The following is a 23,552-nucleotide window of genomic DNA, read 5'->3' on the forward strand; positions in this document are numbered from 1 at the left end:
AGAACATAAAAGAATACACAAATTTTGAATGGAAATCAATCACATAGTATTCATCTTCAATGTCTTCATACTTCTATCTCTCAATCTCTCATATACAGTTACACTGTTTTGATAGAATTGACTATCTCTGGCTCTCTCTCTCTCTCTCTCTCTCTATCAATAGTACATCATATCCTCACTACAATACTCTCATAATAACTCTCAATAATCATTATTAGGTCGTGGATGCACCTCCTAAGAGGTATGTTTGATATGAAAGGTCACTAGAGCCACTACAGTGTCTCTTTATAGCTCACTACTGTCACTGTCACTCAGTCTTCTCTTCACTCTTCAATAGCTACTTCTTCCATTTGTTTTAGCTCTTTTGAACTTAGATTCATCCTTTCCAAAAGTTAGAAAACTTTTCCAAAGTCACACATACTTTCTACAGAACACTTACAGAAGATCTACAGAACAGTGCAGTACAGTACTAGAGTAGATACAAAACAGTTACAGAGCAGAGACAGAGCAAAGATAGAGGCTCTACAAAAGATTTACAGAAGGTTACAGAAGGTCATAAGAACCTCATAACTCATACTCAAACCATTCCAAACTATCAAAAACTATTCAATAGGGTTCCAAAATATCTCAATCTTCAGGAATCATCAATCCATGCTTCATAAGAAGAAAATCAGAACAAAACAGAAGCTATACAGAACCAATCAGAACCTCAACAGAACCTATCAGAACATCATAGATCTTCATATCTCTACTGAGAATCATCATGATCTTCCAAAACATAATCAATATCATCCAAAACACTCTCAAAAACTTCCTTTATTAATCATACACACTCTAAATCCATAAAAAATCAATCATTCAGTCCTCAAAAACAACAAAAATCAGTCAAAAATTCAGTCTTTTTCCACTCTCAACATACATCCAATCTCATGTGGGAGAAAAGCAAATGCCATGTCATGCCTCGCAATCATGTCCTCAAAACACTAATTTTCTATGAGAAAAAGAACTTCCCATTTCCAATCTTTAACTCTTTCAATGACTCTACTAGAACTTGTGTCCAATATTCTTTGGGTTCCTCAAGTTTGGCTATCTTGCAGCCCTCTTCATCTGCTCATCATTGTCTGGAGGCAATGGACCTACAATAGGTCTTACCTTCTTATCCATTGCTTTATACTTAGTCTCAACTTTGGCTTTAACCCTCTCTTCAAATCACAACTCTTTTTGTTGGACAAATTTAGCAATGGCATGATACACATATAAGGAATGCACCTAAACAAGACTAGACTCATCATTCTTATCTAATTTTAGTATAGCTAAAAATTTTGCAATAGTATTTGAACATGAAAGACCATCATACAATCCTATAATGCTCTCATCATCTTGTAATAAACCATGACTTCTCAACTCTTTTTCTTTCCTACAAGGATATTGCTTAGCATCATCTTGCAATAGCTTATGGACCCTTCTACATATAAACTAATAAATCCACTAGAAAAAGCATTGATACCTAAAGGCAAGAGGTTTTCACTTATTCTACCAGTGGCATCCTGCCTAACAATGGTACTTAACAAAAATCTAACTCTTTTTGGGGCAAACAGTAATCTCGTAGTGTATCTCTATTTCAAATGTGGTTAACGCAAATTGTCAAAGATTATATAGTCCTCTTCCTGTCTATACTCCTAACCCTCGCATTGGTAGATCCATCATCCATAACTTTGGTTTCCATCCATGCAAAATAATGTAGAGGTGTCCCAAAATAATAGGATATGAATAACCCTCATAAAAACGTGGTATTCATCATGAACATCTTCTGTAGAAACCTTTATGTTAGAACAGATTGGATATAGCTCCCCATCAATTTTATTAGTTGCATGCATATCCCATCCATGCTCCACATCAATATGCACTTTCCCACTCTCATATAAGCTTCAAACCATGATACTTATTTCAAAACCATGATAGATCAAAGCAATGCACTCATTGATCTTGATCACCATCTTTTCTCTTCAACAATCACCTTTATGTTCTAAGTTTTGGCTAGATAAGCATAAACAGAGTAGGTATCTATAAGAGAATCCAATCGAGTTAGTGATATAATAGTCTAATCCACACTAGACAACTCTATCTAAGGCACCTTGCCATTACCTACAGTTTGCAAGGCATAGGTACAAAGCTCTGTCTTCTCGCCTTCAGGCTTCTTCTCAAGTTGCAATCCATAAACTGCAACATCTATGATGACATAGGATAACCATACAGATGTATATCCTCTAAAATCTTATTAATGCCACCAGTGCCAAAGTTTGTGGTAACAGGCAAAAGTGTCTCACTGGCATAGATTTTTCCAATATTTGAGAAAATTAAATTTATTCCCACTGCATCTTTGTAGGCTTCACAATCCCTATGGTCATGCTTAGTACTATCACACCACATACATTTGTGAACAAACTCACTCCTAGTAGGTAAAGTGTAAGAAGGAGCAGCTCTACCAGATATTCCCATTTGGCAAATTTTATATGTAGATCTCTCATATTCTTTACAAGATCATCCATAACTTCATCGTTTATTGGTGCTAAAGGAGATGCAGGAGGCTATGATCTAGATAAAGGCTCATAATTGGGAAGGGACAACCAAAGCTCATAGTGCAATCAACTATTTTCTTATTCTTTGCCTCTTGACCATCTTGGACACATATGTACATCAGCCCACTAGTCTTTGATCCTTGTTTTGTAGCATCATCTTCAAGAAGTTTCTCTAGTTCTATCTAAAGCGGTGGATCCGTGTCGACGGCCTGATTGGCGACCCAAACTAGCATTCACGTAATGGTGGCTAAAAGAGCCCATCTATGCTGTCAGCAATGGCATAGTAATACAAGGTGGAAATTTAGCCATGAATTGTGGAAGATGGACTTCATGACACCACAAGCATTAGAAGCTATAAAAGGATTAGGGAAGAAGTGTCGTGTTTCTCTCAGCTCTCGGTCTGCTTTGTCTCCCTCTCCTCTCCTCTCCTCTCCTCTCCTTACTTTCTCTTCAATCCTTTGTTTGAGTCTTAACCTTTCCTAAACTTTGAGATCACCTTATGATCTTCCACATAGTGTAACTTTGCGATGGTAGTCAAGATGACCTAGTCCGTTGTCATGTATTTCTTATGAGTAGTTACCCCTTCGGGATTGCACTCTGGATTCTGACGCGTGTTATAAAAAACTTGTAAACTAAAACAAGGTAGTGTCACAATCTAGAGCTATGCAGCTCACTTTAAAGACTTGAGAGGACGCATATTTCCAAACACCCAACCCAATGGTGAAATGTTGCACTTTCTATATGTGCACAAGGCTTAAATCAAGATATCTGAAAAGCACTCGCTTTGAAATACCTATTATTTAATACTATGGATTATTTTTATGAGTGGGCTAGCCGCATTGAGATGTTATAGTTAAGAAGAGGTTAGAAAAAAGGGAGGAAATCAACTAAACCTGTTGACAAAGCCTGTTGCATGGAACCCAATGACTCGGATACGGGTTTAGACCTAGAGGAAGAGAGTACTAGTGAGAAGGAGGACTTTGACGAAGAGGAATACTAGAAGCCAACTAAGTCCAAGAGAAAGGACAAGGCCTGCAAACCCTCAAAGGGGGCTCGAAATACTATTGTCAAAACCCTCTAGTGTATTGAGTGCAGTAATCCAAGTCACTTGGAGAGTGCAGTCTAAATCAGCACAGGTGTGGCATTTGCCATACAGCTACCCTACAACACCAAAGTTTGACGGTATAATGCTTGCAATTAGATGGGAAATGTGGGGTCTTGGTAAGCATGGGAGGAGTGTAACAGGCCCATTGGAATCATCCCAGACCATCTATTGCCACGGCCTTGGTAATGTCCTACACAAAACAAGATTATATGTCTCCCTGTTTGGGCCGAGGAGGATGAGGAAGGCATTAGGGAGACAAAGGAGGATATTATCACTATTGGGAGTAAAGGCACCTATGCTTAGCCGCCCATGTATTAGTTACGCTAACAGTACTTGCACAGCACACTTGTGCATTGTAGGTTGTGGGAACGCATCACTATCACTTCATTCTTTATTCTTTTAGTGACATTTGAATAAAGGGAAGGATAGTCACACATTGTGACTGTTGGAGTTCCCACATCTTGTGTGTGTCTCTCTCTCTTGCTCTTGCTCCTTCCACCATAGCTCTTACTTCTATTCTGTGCTTCCATTTCAGAGCTCACCTCCCTTCAACTAGTATTAGAGCCAATGCACCAGCATTGAGGGGTATGATTTAGTGCTCTTCTTCTTCCTGCTAATAGAAGACTTGTTGAGGCTTGCTCCAAGCCTTCCCTTGGTCCTAGTAATCATTGCCTTGGGCTCCATTGTGGGCAGAAGTAGCTACAACAAGAGGGGATACGTGCATCATTTTTGTGCCTAGTGTGCCTCCCCCTCTTCTTGCTTCATCTGGCACTTCTCCTAGCTCCCATTGGGCCTCTACTCTTTGACTAACCCTTGGGCATTCACCCTTTGGCACCATGGCATTGGTTACTAGCTCTTGGACTTGGATTTGAGCCTTCCTATTTTAGTTATTGATTGTGTATTCACAGTGGTTTGATGTATACTGCCTGTGGATTGGGCCTCTACTCTTTGACTAGCCCTTGGGCATTCACCCTTTGGCACCATGGCATTGGTTACTAGCTCTTGGACTTGGATTTGAGCCTTCCTATTTCAGTTATTGATTGTGTATTCATAGTGGTTTGATGTATACTACCTGTGGATAGCAAGTATTGAGCTTATCTTTACCCATTTGATACTCTTGAGGCTTGACTTGGATGCTCGTATATTAGCTTGATACCTGGGATACTCCTTGGGATTCTATTGAGTTCATTTGGATTAGTTTCCAGAGGTTGTTTCATTGTTGGAATAATATGACAACATACTATTTTGTTAGATATCTTGGATGTCTATTGCTCATGGATACTTCCCAAGCATTTTGGATGCTACACTGGGGTATACCTGTAATGTGATCGTCCAAGCTTTCCTTGGCAATACGTTCTTAGTAGCCTATCAAGAGATATCCTAGGAAGCACCGTCCAGGATTTTTGTGAAATCCCTCGGAGTTTGCTAACTAGGCTCACGTGAGTCTACCTCGTAGTGGAAGTTCCAGCCATTCCCACACGGACCGACTTGAGTCTTTATGGTCAAATCAATTACTAATGGTTGATTAGTATTAGCAGCTCAAGATTCCATTCCCTATAGGAATTGCTATGTGACTAAAACGAACTTACATTGAATTGGGTTCAAAGTGAATGGGAGAAGTATGACACTTTAATCCCTTCTGCCTGGGGTTCTAAAGTGATGCGAGTCAAGCTTTCTGGTTGCTTATGGTCAATCAAAAGTGCGATTTTTATTCCTTCTTAGGAAGGCTCTAGGCTCATCGAGGCCACCCATCTATAGATCTGGATCCGTTAGGGTCCCCATCCTCCCGCTTCCCTCGAGAGAGTAGTTTTAGTTACCTAATTACCTACCACTTTAGGTTCAACATATAAAAACAACTTCTTTGAATTATCTCCTGATACAAATTCGTTACATCCCTTTAATTCACAACACAAAAACAGAGTAAAGAAATTCCTTCTTAATAGGACATTTCAGAAAATTGAATTTTTACACTATTTTTTGTTCGAATGTATTATTCTCTCAAAGTTTTGTTCCCCAACTAGTATTGGAATTTCCAAGACACAGTCTGGAAATTGAAGGGTAGTTGGTAGTTCATAAGAGCCTAAGGAGTTTATGACCAGAGCCCGTTAGTATCCTCACCTCCTCCTACCAACTAGAATTCCCTATGATAAGACCTTTTGTGTCATGATTGGTCTAAACTCACTAACGCGAACCCCCCCCTCCCCCTTGGAGTAGGTTTTATTCATGCTGGCCTTGGGGAGGTCTAGCACCATCAAGAACACTACCTCAGTTAGCATTCTGTGCTCACCAGAATACTACCTTAGTCGGTGATCTGTACTTAGTCATCCATCTTTTAGCTTGATGATTTTAGGAAAGATCAGTACCTAACTTACAATCACAAACATCTTATTTCAAATGCATTATACATAAACTTTTTAACAAGTTTATTTTCGATACAAATTTTTTCTTTCCAAAAATAACAACATCTAGGTAAATTAGCATAAGTGGCAAAATTAGGATAAGTGGCAATACCTTCCAATAGTCTCCTAGATTTTCTCTTTCCCTGGATCTAGTTGTTGGACTGAATCTAAACAAGATGTTTATTGAGGATAACCCCTTTGGAGTTACATGGGTCCTTGCTAGCAATAAAAGAAAATCTTGGTTAGTTTGATTACGGACATTATCCCTTGGAAATTTCATCTCAAGGTCTCTTATATACTGAGGATTAGTGTCCATGATTACCCATAAGAGGTTTCGTTCAATCAACACAAATAAAAAATATTAAATCTTTTAGGGACACAATACCTTCCTTATACTCGCTTAGGTTCATCTTGTACAGACCCAAGTTATCCCTTCGAATTTGTGGTTAAGAATTCTTTTAAAAAGTTTATATGCAAAAATTGAATAAAATCTTATTTCACGAATGCAGCTTTTGTTGCCTGTTCATGGGATGAAGGCCAACTAGCTATCTTTAATTTTTTTTAAAAGTACATGAGGATCCATGATGGGTGCTTGGTTGATGGTATCACAACTTTGTTTGTAATCCCTGTACTCGCCATTCTGTTTTTAGTAATTGTGTCCGCAACGTTATTGGTAGCTTCTGCCTCTGCGACCTTCGTAACTATCTTCTTCGAGGACATGGTCTTTAATTGCAAGTATTGAAAAGGGGATCTTGGCGAATGAGCTTGGGGGGTAACTAGATTGACATAATTTTTGATTGATGGGGGAAGGTGATCATTAAGAATTTAGGAAAACTGAGAAGAGTCTTGATTCCACAGAGAAATAGGATAGAAGGGATGGAGGATTCAAATTCAAGAGCTCGCAGAATATTCTCCTTGTCTTTATGGAAGGAGAGGGTTCCCGTTCTCGCGCTTCTCTTGCCCCACTTTCTCTCACTCTATGCTCTTGAGAAGGGCCTCTCCTCTCTTGTTCTGGCTCCTCAATGGCTCCCCATGGCTCATATTTATAGCTAAATTGAAGAAGAAGGGTTGTGGCCAAGAAGAAGAGCTCTTTATGGAGGATATATTGGCAAACCAGCAATCCAGAAGCTTTCAAGATGCAACCTGATACTGGTAATTTGATCTTTGAGGTCCAGAGAGTGTGCCAGAGATACCATGATTGATTCGTTTGGCTCTTGGATGATATCGCTTCAATCCAAGTCTCTCATCAAACTGAGAAGAGGGGGAGATTGCTAGAGCTTTTTGGTTGAGATTGAGAATGGAGATTTTAGGATTTTTTTCCTGTTTTGATTTGCCAAATTTTGGGGATGATGAGGGTGACATAGTGGAAAGATATTATCCTTTTGATGAGGTTTTTAAAAAAAATTTAAAACTCTCTCTTGTAGTGTAATTCCTGATCATTATCAGAAGGATAAGTAGTACTTAATTTTCTTCCTAAATTAATGAGGTAGATCAAGTAAGTAGTTTTTTTTAAAATATGGTTGGAGAGAAAATTGATCATAAAATTGCATAATTCCTTAGAACATCACCCCGAATCTCAATATTACAAAAGCTTAAGAGAAGAAATTTCTTCTCAAGTAGTACAAGCCATCGAAGTTTGATGGTAAAGGGAGGGGTATTCCAATTGAAGCATAAACATGGATAGAATCTATGGAAGACTATTTGCACGGACTGCACCGTCAAATGAAGCCATGATCGCCAAACTAAAACTCATAGGAGATGTCCGTCTTTGGTGGAAACAATGGTACAAGGACCAAGGAACGTCCGAAAGTGTTGTCACTTAGAATAAGATTAAGGACACTGTGCATTGGAGATATCTTCTGCCCACATATCAAGCCCAGAAGATGAACGAGTTCTTCAATCTAAAGTAGTTAAGCCTAAGTCTAGAAGCCTACTACTCCAAATTTGTAACACTTCTAAAATATGCACCTACAATGAATGTTTCACAGAAAGTATCCAAATTTTGCAATGATCTAAATACACCCCTAAATATGCATCTTGAATCAATGAGGCCACCGGATTTACAAGATGCATTGATTCAAGTAGCTCCAATAGTTTAGGAGATCAAAAAAAGGCCAAGAAATGCAAAAAATTGGAACTTAAATAGTCAGAATAAGGGCAACTTCCAAGGTTATACAAATAAAGCCCAAGGGCAGTACCAACTAAACAAGATGAAGAAGGCCAAACCAAATGCAATGGGAAGCTTTATACCCAACCATAGGGAGGAACAACAAGACTCCAAGGTGCTTCTATTGCAAGGAACCAGGACATTTCGAGAGGCAATGCTCAAAGCTTGTAGTTTCACGGGCAAAGCCAAGATGCCAGGGGAAAGGTATACGCCACTCTCAATAAGAAGGGTCCAAATCGCCAATTCTCAGTAATTCAAACGCTAGCAAATTATCAAGGTAAACCCTTTAAAAATTTAATTGATTATGGAAGTACCTACTCTTTCGTATCACCAAAATGTGCAAAAAGGCTAGGCATAAGCACTACTCTTGCACCTAGATTACTTGTGGAGTTAGCAAACGGCAAAGAAGTTCTACCAACACAACAAACTAACAAGGTCAAATTGGGTGGCAATTCTTCCAAAATGAACTTTCTAATTATGAACCTTAGGGCTTATGAGTGTTTTCTAGGAATGGATTAGTTAATTCCAAATAATGCCCATATCCAATTTGAAAAGGCCCAAATCACATTCGAAAACTCAATGGGAGAACAAGTAACCACTCAAGGAGAAGTAGGGAACCCCAAGGTTCAATTGGCTAAAGCCTCGTGAATCTGCCTATCTAATTAAACTCAACAAGACCGAGCAAGATAATGAAGCCAAGGATCAACCATCTTGGCTAAAAGAATATGCAAATGCTTTTTCGAAAGACTTGATAGAGCTTCCATCAGTAAGGGAAGTAGATCACGAAATTCAACTCATTGTAGGTACTGCCCTTATCGCCAAATGGCCCTACCGAATGTCAATTCCTAAAGTCATTAAGCGAAAAGAACGGATATATCCAGGCAAGTAATTCACCATGGGGAGCCCTGGTACTATTTTAGAAAAAGAAAGATGAGACACTCTGCCTTTATATTGATTACCATGGATTAAACCAGGTGACAATGAAAAATAAATATCCAATTCCCAAGATAGATGAATTTCTTGATTGACTCCAGGGAGCAAAGGTCTTTTTAAAGATCGATCTCAGTTTAGGATATTATCAAATAAGAATTAGGGAGGAAGATGTCCCTAAAACTGCTTTTAACACAAGCTACGGTCATTATGAGTTTATTGTGATGTTGTTTGGGTTAACAAATGCTCTTGCCACCCTCAATAGGTTGATGCAAGACATTTTTCGACCCTACCTTGACAACTTCATCCTCATTTTCTTTGATGATATCTTAACATATTCCAAGAATTAAGAAGAATTTGGACCACAACTACAAATAGTTCTTAAAACAATGAGAGCCCACAAAAGGAAGAGAAATGCCTTCTTGCAAGAAGCAGATTGAATATCTAGGATTCATAGTATCAGTAGATGGCATTTCAGTAGATCTTGCCAAGGTCCAAGATGTACAAGATTGGCCACCACCCCGAAAATAATCAAGGAAGTGCGAGGCTTTCTAAGGCTAATGGGTTGGTATAGAGTCTTCATTAAAGAGTATGCCTCAATCGCTATACTTTTTACCAACCTTCTCAAAAAGTAGGTCTCCATTACATGGACGTCCATCGAATAATCTAGCTTTGAGAAGCTAATCAGAGTTTGGTAATCGCCCCTATCTTAAGGCTACCTGACCTAAGCAGAGAATTCAAAGTCATCAAACCGACACAAGCTTTCTTGCTTTGGTTTGTGTGCTTATGCAAGAAGGATATCCAGTAGCCTATGCTTCAAGAAAATTAAAGATCCATGAAAGAAACTATACCACACATGATCTAGAATTACTTGCTGCAATTCATGCCTTCAAATTATGGAGACATTACCTGCTTGGTAATAAGTTTTCTCTAGTCACCGATCATAAAAGCCTAAAGTGGATTTTTACTCAACTAGATCTTAATATGAGACAACGCTGATGGATTGAGACCTTTCAAGAATTTGACTTAGTGAGCCTAGTTAGTAAAATTTGAGGGTTTTCACAAAAATCCTGGACGGTGCTTCCTAGGATATTTCTTGATGGGCTACTAAGAACGTATTGCCAAGGAAAGCTTGGGCATGCACGTTACAATACCATTGAACTTACATACTTGGTTATGCTTTTAGAGATTTCTTTTGAGCTAAGATTGGAGCTTTGAATCTTGACATTGAAAATCATTCACTATTATGTATGGTTATTTGATGCTCCAATAAGAAGCGCTTTGTAAGTTACCTGGGTTGGATGCTCCCAGATATATGCTGCTTGGATCTTGGATGTATGGATGCCTTCCACATGATGGAAGCCACTACTTAACAGTTGGATATTACATTGAGCATTTGGTTGCGTAGTTGAGCCTGAGGGTCTTATAGTGAGACCGTGGGACTTGGTGACATGTACATGCTGTTGTTATGCTTTATGTATGTAGTTGATGCTTATTGGACTGATTTGACATTACCTTCGGGCCGACACATATTTATATCACGATATTGTCAATGATGCATGCATCTTGGTTGCTTATGTATTGAGCTTCCATTACATTGCACTCAATCCATTGTACTTCTAATTGGTCTCTTTTGTTACCAATCAAACCCACTCTATGCATGATGTTTATGCCTATGGGATGTATCTTAGTCTGACACTCTATTTCTTTGATATTTCTTGGTGCCAATTGAAATATTAGAGTGAGAGCATGAGAGTGTGCACAAGAGGAAGAGAGAGAGCTCAAGTACAAGAAGAAGATTTTGCTAAGTGAGTTGTTCACAAGTACAACTACTACACTCTCCTCTATATTGAGAGTGACCTTTAGGCTGTTTATATAGCCTTTGGATGGCTAGGGTTAGGGTTTTTCCCTATCCTCCACTTCATTCACACCAAGCTACCCTTATCCACCCTTGTATATATAGGGTTCACATGCCTATCTCTCAACACCCCCCCTCAATGCTAGAGTGGCATTGGACTACAAGACATGTTAATCCCCCTCCTCAAACAAAATGGGACGCCTTTATAAATTAGGCTACAAGAGTGCTTATAAGTAGACGATTTATAGTTTTTAGAAAAGTCAATCAACAGATGTTTTGGAGACAAAGTTGCCCTCCAATTCTTTTGGTACTTTAGGGGTGGTAGGACATTTACTGGTAATATGCCCTGTCTTCTTACATTTGTTGCACTTTATTTTGTTAGGATATTTTTTCCAATAGTTAGTGACAAGATGTCCCTTCTTATTGTAAAAGGAGCATTTGGTGGAGACAATATGAACCAAGAGTTGCTCACGCGCTATTGAAGTAGATGCTTGACTTCTTTTCTCCTCATCTAAACAAGAATGGATGGTGCTTTCCAAAGTTGGATAGGGATATTGGTAAGAGTAGTTACAAGGGTTGGAAATACCTTCTTTATAGCCTTCAAGAGAATGGCAATGGCATCTTCATCATGAATTGGAGCTTGAACTGAGGCTAGCTATGCCATGAGCCCCTTCATGTGAGAAATGAACTTACCTAGGTCTTCTCCTTGTTTATACTCCAAGCTAAAAAGTTCAATATTTAGGAACATTTTAGAGTTCTTCATGTAGCACCATAAAGCATTTCAAGCACATCCCACTTCTCCGTGGCAGTGGAGAGTTGGTCAATATGATGAATTAGGGATTGCTCTAGATGAAGCATGATGATGGCTTGGGCTCTTTCATCATCTTCTACATCAAGTGGGTTTGATGGATTAATAACCTTGGTCCCTTTGATGACGGGCCAGTATCCCCATTCCATCATTTTATACTTCATTAGTACCTACCACGGATGAAAGTCTTTTCCATCAAACTTATGGATTTGAGGTCTAACATCGGCATAAGCCATGGCCATGATAGGAAGGTCTTATCGATTGTCCTAGGGAATGGTAGTGTCTAGTCCTTTACACAATGGCCAATAAGTACAAACCAACTAAAGAAAACGGTTTATGTGTTCATAGATGCCACATAGCCTTACAACTGTGTAGACTTAAAACTGCAAGGATGAGAAAGGTTGAAAGTCATACATGTGGAGTACTTCAAAATAGGATTTTGGTAGTCCTTTCCTTTGGACAACCCTTGGTTTAGGTTTGATTGTCTTCTTGGGCTTTAATGAAGTGAACTTTGATTTAACTTCTGGCTCCTCCCAATCTTGTGGTGTAGTGGATGAGTATTTGGTTGAAGAAGGTCGGTTGAGAACTTCAATACTTAGAGAAGAGTTTGAAGAGATTTCAATTACATTTGTATTTTCATTTCATCATAAAATAGTAGAAACTAATGATGACTAAATGCTTTTTAGTGCTAAGAAACACTCATCTCAAAGTTAAGACCACTTGAGATGTTAAGTATCCATCTTGGAAAGCTTACTGATGCCCACCAAATGAAAAATCATAATTGAAATGAAGACTACAGGTCATTAACCGACTCTAGAGATAGTGGTTCAGTGATTAAAATCATTGTTGATGATAGTAAAATATGATAAAAGTAAGAAAGTAAAGCTTTCAAGCTTGTGACTATGGTTGCCACTGTGACCCACAGTTAAGGTTTTGATTGTAGCAACCAGCAGGAAGGGAATTAACCCAAACCCTTTTAAGGGGAGATGGCCCACTAGAGGAGCTAACAAAACCCCATGGTTGTTGCCCACATTGGACTTTCCTTATCACACACAAAAGCCTCTGACATTCGTCGCCTGTCGATCTGTGCATGTTACATGAAAACATGCAATGTTGTCTTCCTCGTTGATCGATGCCAGTGTTTGATGCACCGTGCTGAAGTGCCCTGAGCTAGGAATGAAGTCTCCAAACGAAATCTAGAGCTCATATTTCCTCCTTTGCACACACTAGCTCCTCCAAGGTCAGGGGGTCAAGTTGGCTATGGTGGAGAAGAAGGTAAAGTGAGGAAGATGAGATCTTCTTGTGCACTTAGGTTAGGATGTAGTTGAAGGAAGCTTTTTGGATCAGAGATGAATTTGATACAATGTTGAAATATCAAAGTGAGAGCATGAGAGTGTGCACAAGAGGGAGAGAGAGAGCTTGAGTACAAGAAGAAGATCTTACTTAGTGAGTTCTTCACAAGTACAACTAGTACACTCTTCTCTACATTGAGAGTGACCTTTAGGCTATTTATATAGCCTCTGGATGGCTAGGGTTAGGGTTTTCCCCTACTCTCCAATTCATTTACACCCAGCTACCCTTATCCACCCTTGTATACATAGGGTTCACATGCCTATCTCTCAACACCAATCATATATTCACTTATTACTAGTTGGAGCTATTTCTCGACATCTATAGTTTGCCTTATATCAGTAATTGCCAATCTTTGGCATTGATTTCTTACTATTATGCTTCATTTTTAGCTTGTTGTAATTGTAATTTATTGCATTGTTTATGCAAACAGTCACCTTTATTTGACAATTCTTTGCATTGACTTTATGGACAATTCATTACTTGGTCAGTACCCCTTGTTTTTAGCTTGATTTGATAGTGGTTTTAGGGCTATTTGAAGTCATGTCATAGCAGTCCGCTTTGAGTGGGTGGTGGCTTGAGTGATAACACTATCTTTAATATTGACAAGTTGGATGGCACCAAACTACAGCTACTACTAGAAGGCCCAAATCTAGCAAGTTTTAGTGCAGAAAATGCAAGTTAGGCCTTTTAAACATAAGGGCATCAAGCCCAAACTTATTGATACAAATGATTGGGCTGAATTAGATGAGCTATGTAAGTCTACCATCATCTTATCCCTCTCTAAGCAAGTGTTCTATAATGTTGTCTTTGATGGGTGGGTAGTTTGGTCGGGAATTATGGGAAAAGATTTGCAATGTCTATAACAAGCAGAGCCTTGCTTCTCGGATGTATTGACTGAAGCAACTCATGGACCTTTGCATGAAGGAGGGCACTTCTATGTCATCTCACTTAAACGAGTTTCATTCCATCATCTGTCATCTGTCTTCGTAGGGGATTGAATTCAAGAGCACTCTTCTTCCCTTGTTCCTCTTAGTTATACTACTTGAATCATGGGATACCTTTGGTACTACTATCTATGCCAATATACCTATTGATGGGTTACAATTGCAGGATTTAGAGGGTGCACTCTTGACTAAAGAGGTTAACACAAATAATATCAATGCTTTTTGCATCTCTCATGCTTTAACTGTTAGAGGCAATAATGGTGGGAGCGGTAATGACTGTTGTGGGAGAGACTCTCAACAATCTCACTCTTAGTCATGTGGATAATCTCGTAGATGGCCGTAAATTCTCATTACTTGTCATTACTATGGGAAAGAACATTTGGCCATAATGCCATAAAATGTACAAAGTCAAGCATAAAAAAAGGGCGAGGGTAAAGTATAGGAAAAAAATGATGATTGTAGCATTGTCCCTAGTAAGTCTAGTGTCAAGATTGAAGAGATTGATATTGTGTAGAGTGATTCTGATGATGATTTTATACTTGCAACTTCTTCTCTTAATACTTCATGCTATGACTGATGCTTTGTTAAAGTATACTTAGTGTTGATTGATAGATTTAGGGGCTTCCTTTCATGTGACCCCTCATAGAGAGTTATTTCACTCCTATCGTAGTATGATTGGATCTGTCCGTTTGGATAACGACCTGGCATTGCAAATAGTTGGTATTGGTGATGTCCAGTTGCAGTTTGGTTCAAGCTACATGTTTACTCTTCATGATGTACGTCATGTACCGTCTGTTATGAAGAGCCTTATCTCTGTTGCCTAACACTTTGGATGATGCATGTTATGTAGTTGCTTTTGTTGATTCCTCGTGGAAGATTACCCGTGGGAATCTTGTCATTGCATGTGGTGCTAAGTCCAATACTCTCTACCCCTTGCTTGTATTTGGATCAGTTGATTATATTTTGGTAATGGATACAGTTCCACATGTATCTTTTTGGCATTGTCACCTTGGACACATATCCTTGAAAGAAATAAAAATGCTTACTTATTTGCAGTATCTTTCGCCCCTTGACTTTAAGTGTTTTGAGTCTTGTGATCATTGTTTACATGGTAGATAAACACGTAATATATGTAAAAAGTTTGGTATGACATGCATGGGTGAGCCATTGGCTCTCGTTCATTCAAATGTATGTGGTCCCATGCCCTACAAGTCATTAGGTGTGGCACAAAGTATTTCCTTACTTTCATTGATGACTATACGCATAAGATCTGTCCATAAAGCAAAAATAAGATGTCTTGGCTACATTTCAGTATTGGCTTACTTTAGTTGAGAACTAGTCTTGGTATAGACTGAAATGCTTAAGGTTAGATAATGGGGGTGAGTATGTCTCTAAAGCCTTTGAGCAGTTTTATGATGGGAGGGGTATTAAAAGTGTTAGTTGACTGCCCTGTACACCCCACCACAGAATGGTAGCTGAGCACATGAATATGAAAATTTAGGAGTGAGTTTGCAGTATGCTTAGCCAAGCAGGCTTACCCACAACAATTTTGGATTGAGGCAGTTACTACTATTGTGCACTTGATAAATCATTCCCCATGTACTATTATTGACTATTAAGTTATCGAGGAGATATGGTTTGGAAAACCCCCCTCATATGCTCATTTGCATGTCTTTGGTTGTCAAGCTTTCTGCAATGTACCCAAGGACCAACGCAATAAGTTGGATCCTAATTTTAGGAAATAAATATTTCTTGGTTATGAAGATGTGTAGGCTCGAAAGGTTATCTGGACCAGCCATGATGTTGTTTTCCATGAGGAGAAAATGCATAAGTAGCTTGAGCATGTTGTTGAGATACACAATGTGATAGAGAAGCCTTTTGCTACTATACAACCAACTAGATAGCCTACAGTAGCAGCTAATGCCACAGTGGCTTAGGTCCGTAATGCTCCACAGGATGTACAAACCCCACAACTAGCTTTGAGGTGGTCTACTAGAAATAGATGCTAGCTTGCATGGCTTGAGTCCTCTATGGATTATGTTATGGTAACATATGCTAGTGAACCTCTTATGATGAGGCCATGTGCAAAGGTAATAGCCACTCTTGGGAGAGGGTCATGTAGTTAAAGTATCATAACATATGCCAGTGAGCCTCTTATGATGAGGCCATGTGCAAAGGTGATAGTCACTCTTGGGAGAGGGCCATGTAGTCAAAGTATGACTCACTGCAAAAAAATCATACATGGGATTTGGTTCCTTTGCCTAGTGGCAAGCGTGCTCTTTGCCATGCAAGTGATGTACAAGTTGAAAGTACCCCTGGATGCCCCAAGCCAAGATACAAGGCTAGATTAGTTGTTAAGGGCTTGAAGCAAGAGCAAGGTGTGGAGTTTGGTGAAGTCTTTTTTCCTATTGTGAAGATAACTACCCTATGCTTGGTACTGGCTTTGGTTGCTCAGCTTGACTTGGATCTTTATTAGATGGATGTCAAGACAGCTTTTCTTCATGGGGACTTGTATGATGAGATTTATATGGAGCAACCTAAGGGCTTTGCAGACCCTAGAAGGGAACATCTAGTGTGCAAATTGAGGAAGAGCCTTTACGGTCTTAAATAGGTACCTAGGAAATGATATCACAAGTTTGATGCCTTATGTATTCACAGGGATATTTCCGTAGTGATATGGATCCATATTTATACACAAAGAAGGCTCATGATGGTAGCCTTATGATTTGATCCTCTATGTGGATGATAAGTTGATTGTTGGGAGTGCTCATGATGAGTTGGATGCCTTGAAAGGTTAGCTCAAGAAGAGCTTTGAGATGCAGGATATGGAACATGTCTCATATATTCTTGGGATGCGCATTACACGCGATCACTCTAAGGAGATCCTCTACTTTTCATAGAAGGAGTACATCTAGAATGTCCTTGAGTGGTTTCATTTGCAATATGTTAAGCCTATTGGTAGTCCTTTATCTTCTCACATGAAGGTTAGTCAGGCCGATTGTCTACAATTTGATGAGCATAAGGCCGAGATGGCCAAGATCCCTTATATATCTGCAATGGACAATTTGTCAAGAATCACATGGTGAGATTTTCACTCTTCCTTACTTCCGGTGCCTTTGTAGGCACTATCCAAGAGAAAGAGTGGAAGAATGGGAGAGCTTCTTACCTGTTGCTTCCTTGAACCTTGCTTCTTCCCCTTTACCTCTATCTTCAAAACTAGCCTCTCCTAATGATGTGGCTCTGATACCATGTCAAGAATTGTGTAGTGGGGGGACTTGCTTGAGCTACTATGCCAAACACACACAACAATATACACAAGAGGAGGCTCACTCAAGAATACAAGAAGGGAGATGGATGGAAAAACATTTTCTTGTTGGTTTCTTCTTCTTCTTTCACACACTATACGATGTACACAAAGTATAGATAAGATACAACATAAAGGAAAGTGGCCTACTAAGTCAAACAGTGCATAACAAACTATACTAATTGATTGGCGCTTTGTCTTTGCCAGCTGTAGGTAGGTGTAACAAACTAAAGATAATAAGTGATAAGTCACTGGCCATGTGAGTATCATAATGACCATCGACATGCTAAGTGTAGATGTGTGGACCCATCTAGCCAGGCGGTCCATCATCAATATTTGCAGGTGTTGAGTTTTCCATCTCAACACTCCCCCTTAAGCTCTACTCTATCTCAGCAACTCCAAGTAAGCTTCGGAACTTTTAAAGCTTCTTTGCACTCAATGCCTTTGTGAAAATGTTAGTTATCTAATATTGTGTGTTGACATATACCAAGTCAATGTCTCCTGCAAGTACCTTCTCTCTCACAAAGTGGTAGTGCACCTCAATCTATTTTGTAATAGCATGAAACACTGGGTTCCTATCTAGCTGTATGCTACTCATGTTGTCACAATGAATGACAACTAGACCATCTCCTTGCACATCCAATTTACCTAATAACTTTTGCAGCCATACCACCTCACATGCTGCCATAACAACACCTCTATACTCAGCCTCTGTACTCGATAAAGCAACTGTAGGTTGCTTTTTGCTGCTCCATGTAGTTGCTATACTACCAAAAGGGAAAACATGAATCCACTAGTAGATCTCTTGTTCGATATGCTACCAGCCCAATCTGCATATGTATATCTAAAGACCTATATATCCTTACTTACCTCATAAAAAAGTCCATAATGTAAAGTGGACTTCACATACCTCAATATGCATCTAATTGCATCCAAATGAGGCTTTCTAGGCATCTACATAAACTAGTTGACAAGGCCAGTAGCATAGCTCAAGTCTGGACTTGTGATAGTAATGTAAACTAGACTCCCTACTATCCTCCTGAACATAATAGGGTCTTCTATCTCATCCCCAATGTCAGCACTCAACTTCACATTTTGCTCCAAAGGTACTGAAAGATGCTTACATGTTGTCATACCATACTTGGATAACATATCCAAGTCATATTGCCTTTGTGATAGCCATATACCACCATCACATTTGATCACCTCAATACTAAGAAAGTATCTCAACTCACCCAAATCCTTAATCTCAAACTTCTTTTTCAAGAAGTCCTTAACTTCAACAATCCCATTGTCATTGTCACATGTAATAATCAAGTTATCCATATAGATTACTATGATGACCAAACCTACATCTCCCCCTCTCACATAAAGTGAGTGATTAGCATTGGAAATACAAAAGCCAATATTGACAAGATACTCTCCGATCTTGTTAGACTGTGCTCTAGGTGCTTGCTTCAACCCATAGAGTGCCTTCTTTAATTTGCATACATATGTAGGATGCTCTAAATCCTCATAACCTGATGGCTGCTCCATATACACCTCTTCTTACAATTCACCATGTAAGAAGGCATTCCTAATATCCGTTTGCTACAAACTCCAACCATTGATATTGCCAAGACAATCACGTATCTAACAGTTGCCATCCTAGCAACCGGATTGAATGTCTCTTCATAATCTATGCCATATGTTTGAGCATAGTCTTTTGCAACCAATCTAGCCTTATACCTGGTACTAATCAAACCATCTGTATTATGCTTGACTTTGTAAACCCACTTCTAGCCAATAGCTTTCTTGCCTTAGGCAAGGGTACCAAATCCCAAGTCTTATTGGCTTCTAATGCATCCATCTCCTCATCTATTGCTACATCCCAATGAGCATGACCAACAACATCCTCAAAACAAGTGGGCTCAATATCCTCAACTATCTTCACCATATAAGCATGATGGCGAGCTGCATATCCTTCAAAACCAAATCTTTTAACAGGGTATCTGACCCTACTAGACCCGCGTACCACTGGATCACTTAGTGGAGCCTTTACGTTACTATGTACTCTTTGTACACCTGGTGTTCTAATTAAAGGAATACCAAGATCATCATCCAAACTCTCTGAACCACTAGAATCTCCATCAAATCCCAAATGACTAGTAAATGCATCATTACCATCCAATACTTTCTTATTTCCTTTGTTTTTGCTTGCAACACTTGTAGATCCACTTGAAGATGCGGGGCTACTCCTTAGTCTCCCAGACCAAGGACTCACTATAGGTGTAGTAGCATATGATGTTTTTGGTCCATTAAGACTCTGTGATTCTTGGTTTTCTTTCTGCACATAGCTATCATGATTATTATCATAATCTAATACGTCACCATAGCAGGTGCATACCAACTACTCATCTCATAAAAAATAACATCCCTACTTGATCTGAACTCTCATGTGATAGGGTTATAACAATGATACCCTTTTTGCTCTAAAGAGTATTTAAAAAAAAAACATTTTTCAACCTTCAGATCAAGCTTCTTTTGTAGCTCATCTGGCACATGAACATATGCAATACAACCAAAACACTTTTAAGTGTGATACATCTGTCTTCTTGCAAATAAAACATTCTTCGGGGGTCATCCCATGAACTACAGCTGTGGGAGTTCTGTTCAAAATATAGACAGTAGTATGAACAACTTCAGACCAAAAATGCTTTGGCATATTCTTTTCAGGCATCAATTCTCATGTAACTTCTACAATATGTCTATTTTTTCTTTTTGCAACCCCATTTTGCTGTAGGGTATATTTGCAAAGTAAATGGCCTCTTTATCCCATGAGACCTCAACAAGCTACTAAACTCATTAGAGAGGTACTCTCCCCCTTCATTTGATCTTAAGTACTTAACTTTCAAACATGTTTCTATTTCAACAGGTGCCTTGAAAGATTTGAAGTGCTCAAATACATCACTCTTTTTATTCATGAAATATACCGTAGCTTCCTTGAACAGTCATCAATAAATGTGACAAAGTATTTGCTACCACCAAGAGATACATTCTATGTAGGCCCCCAAATATCTATATGCACAACATCAAGTATATTTTTGCTCACTTCTCTGTCATGTGAAAAGGTCTGTCTTGCTTGCTTATCAAATTGATATGCTTCACACACTTTATGAAATTCTGCAACTCTAAAAGAATGCAATCGTGTAACCAAACCTTTGGACTGCATTAATATCAGTCTTTGCACATTTGCATGTCCAATACATTGATGCCATATTTCAATGTTTGCAAACCACTCCTTTTTCTTTAGCATACATAACAACATCCATTGTAAGAATTCCAGCATCTAAATTGAACATGTGGCCACTCTTCCTTTTGCGATTAGCTTATACTTATCATTAACGTCTTCTACAAAAAAACCTTTTGCATTAAATCAAACTTGCAACCCTTGCTCTACCATTTGGTCAATAAATACTAGATTCTTTGTGATTGATGGTGGCAAATGTAATACATTTACGCCAGACTCTTTGTCTGGCCGTTATGCAAGGACAAGGGAACCTTATCAATGTGTGATATTGGGTGGTATGAATCATCACCCGTATGCATGTAACCTGACTTTTGTAAGTCTTGCATCTCTCCAAACCATTCAACATGATTGGTCATATGATTAGATGCACTTGAATCGATATACCATACATCATCAGTTTTCTATAATTGCATTCATCATATGCTGCATAACAAACATATACTCATTTTTATCTTCATTCTGTCATGAAGATGATGCATAGTTTCCTTGTTGCAATTTACCACTGTGAATATCATCCCTCTTAGCATAACAATGAGTTGCAATATGATTGTTTTGCCACAATAATGGCAAACAATAGTAGAATTTCTAGAACCTCTATTGTGCCATCCACCTCTTCCTTTAAAGCTCCCCTTGCCTCTAAAGTTTCCTTGGCCATGCATTTCACCAAATTGTTGATTTAACCGGTTTTGCTAGTTATTACCAACATGTTCCATACCATGGCCTCTCGAAGAGGATTTGCCACATCCCCTTCCTGAACTTGAGTATAATGCTTGGACATGTTTACCATTTCTTTTAGATGAGTCACCTTGTATATTGATCTCTTCGGTAATCATGAGAGTGACCAACTCATCAAAATCAAAAAATGGCTTCCATACATATACAGAAGTGACAAATGATTTCCAAGGCTTCTCATTATTAAGGCCACCCAAAGTAGATGAAACCAAATCATCATCATCAGGCATTGCATCAATCATTGTTAAAGCATCTACAATGCACCTCACCTTCAAAACATACTCATTAACATATATTTTTCCCTTCTTTAATCTATTCAACTCTTACTTGAGTTGAATCTTTAAAGCCTTTGTATTCACTAAAAACATGTTCTCAAAAATTGCCCAAGCTGCATATGAAGTTTTTGCATTCTTGATATGTCCCAACATAGTATTATCAATGATTACAAATAGCCAATACATCACCTTTTTGTCTTTTGCATTCCATTCTTTCCATGCCTTTAATTCATTTGTAGTTGGAGGGATACTTAGCTCTGGCTCTTTTTCTTCACCTAAAACAAACTCATAAGGGCCCTTTTCAATGAGGAAGTTCGTCACACAAAACTTTCATGAAGTGTAGTTGTTCTTATCGAGCTTCTCAATAATGGGATTTCCACTGTTATCTGTCACGATCACAAAAATGATATAAAATAGCAAGCAAGTCTTCTATAACCTTTTAACAAGTGTACAGCAATACACCAAGCAATATTTTTCAATGATTTGCTCAATAATACATGTAATCTACAACCTATTTGCAGATAAAACTTATGTGTGCTTCTTGGCAAACACCTCAAAAATTATAGATTTGAAATCTGCAACTTGTGCACCCACTTTTGGTCGACATAGTCAAAATTGCAGTATACCCTGAAACTGCTATCCGCAACCTTGCGGCTCTAAATGGGACTTGAAATGGTCTCAGATGCCCAAAAAAACATATAGTGCTTTGCTTGCACACCAAATCTCATAGCAATATGAGATTTTTACTCTTCCCTACTTCCGGTGCCTTCGCAGGCACTATCTAAGAGAAAGAGTGGAAGAATGGGAGAGCTTCTTACTCATTGCTTGCTTGCTCAAACCTTGCTTCTTCTCCCTCACTTTAGCCTTCAAAACAAGCCTCTCTCAGTGGTGTGGCTTTGATACCATGTCAAGAATTGCGTGGTGGGGGGACTTGCTCGAGCTACTGTGCCAAACACACACAATATACACAAGAGGAAGCTCACTCAAGAACACAAGAAGGGAGATGGAGGCCAAAACATTTGCTTGCTGGTTTCTTCTTCTTCTTTCATACACTATATGATGTATACAAAGTATAGGTAAGATACAACATAAAGGAAAGTGGCCTATTAAGTCAAACAATGCATAACAGACTACACTAATCGACTGGCGCTATATCTTTGCCAATTGTAGGTAGGTGTAGCAAACTAAATATAATAAGTGATAAGACCATAGCCATGTGAGTATCATAATGACCATTGACATGCTAAGTATAGACGTGTAGACCCATTTAGCCAGGCAGTCCATTATCAATGTCCGCGCGTGTTGAGCTTGCCATCTCAACACAATTTGATGTATGGTATGATAATCACTCATCCTAACATAGTATTTGTAGTGGGAGTTGTGACATACTATATGGCTACACCTGGAAAATGACATTGGGATGCCATCAAGGGTATTATAAGGTGCATGAAGGGCATAACAACTATTTGCATCTGTTATGGTGGCCAGAATACAAGAATCATGGGATACACTGACTCTAATTATGCAAGACATGCAGACAATAGGAATTCCACCTCTCGTTATGTCTTCACCTTTCTAGATGTGCAATTTCTTGAATGTCCAAACCAAGGTGCAAAAATGCATAGCCCTATCTACTACAGAGACAGTAGATTGTAGCCACCACTTAGGCTTATAAGAAGGCTCTCTGGTTAGGCAATTTGGTAGCAGACCTTGACATTATTTATGTGATCCCTACACTGCATTTGGATTTTATGAGTGCTATTTAGTTGGCAAGAATTCAGTCTTCCATGCAAAGACAAAGCAGATTGA

The sequence above is a fragment of the Lygodium microphyllum genome, chromosome 13 (genome assembly GCF_053477565.2).
Source record: "Lygodium microphyllum isolate KBCC chromosome 13, Lygodium_microphyllum_v1.1.10, whole genome shotgun sequence".
NCBI classification, from domain to species: domain Eukaryota; kingdom Viridiplantae; phylum Streptophyta; class Polypodiopsida; order Schizaeales; family Lygodiaceae; genus Lygodium; species Lygodium microphyllum.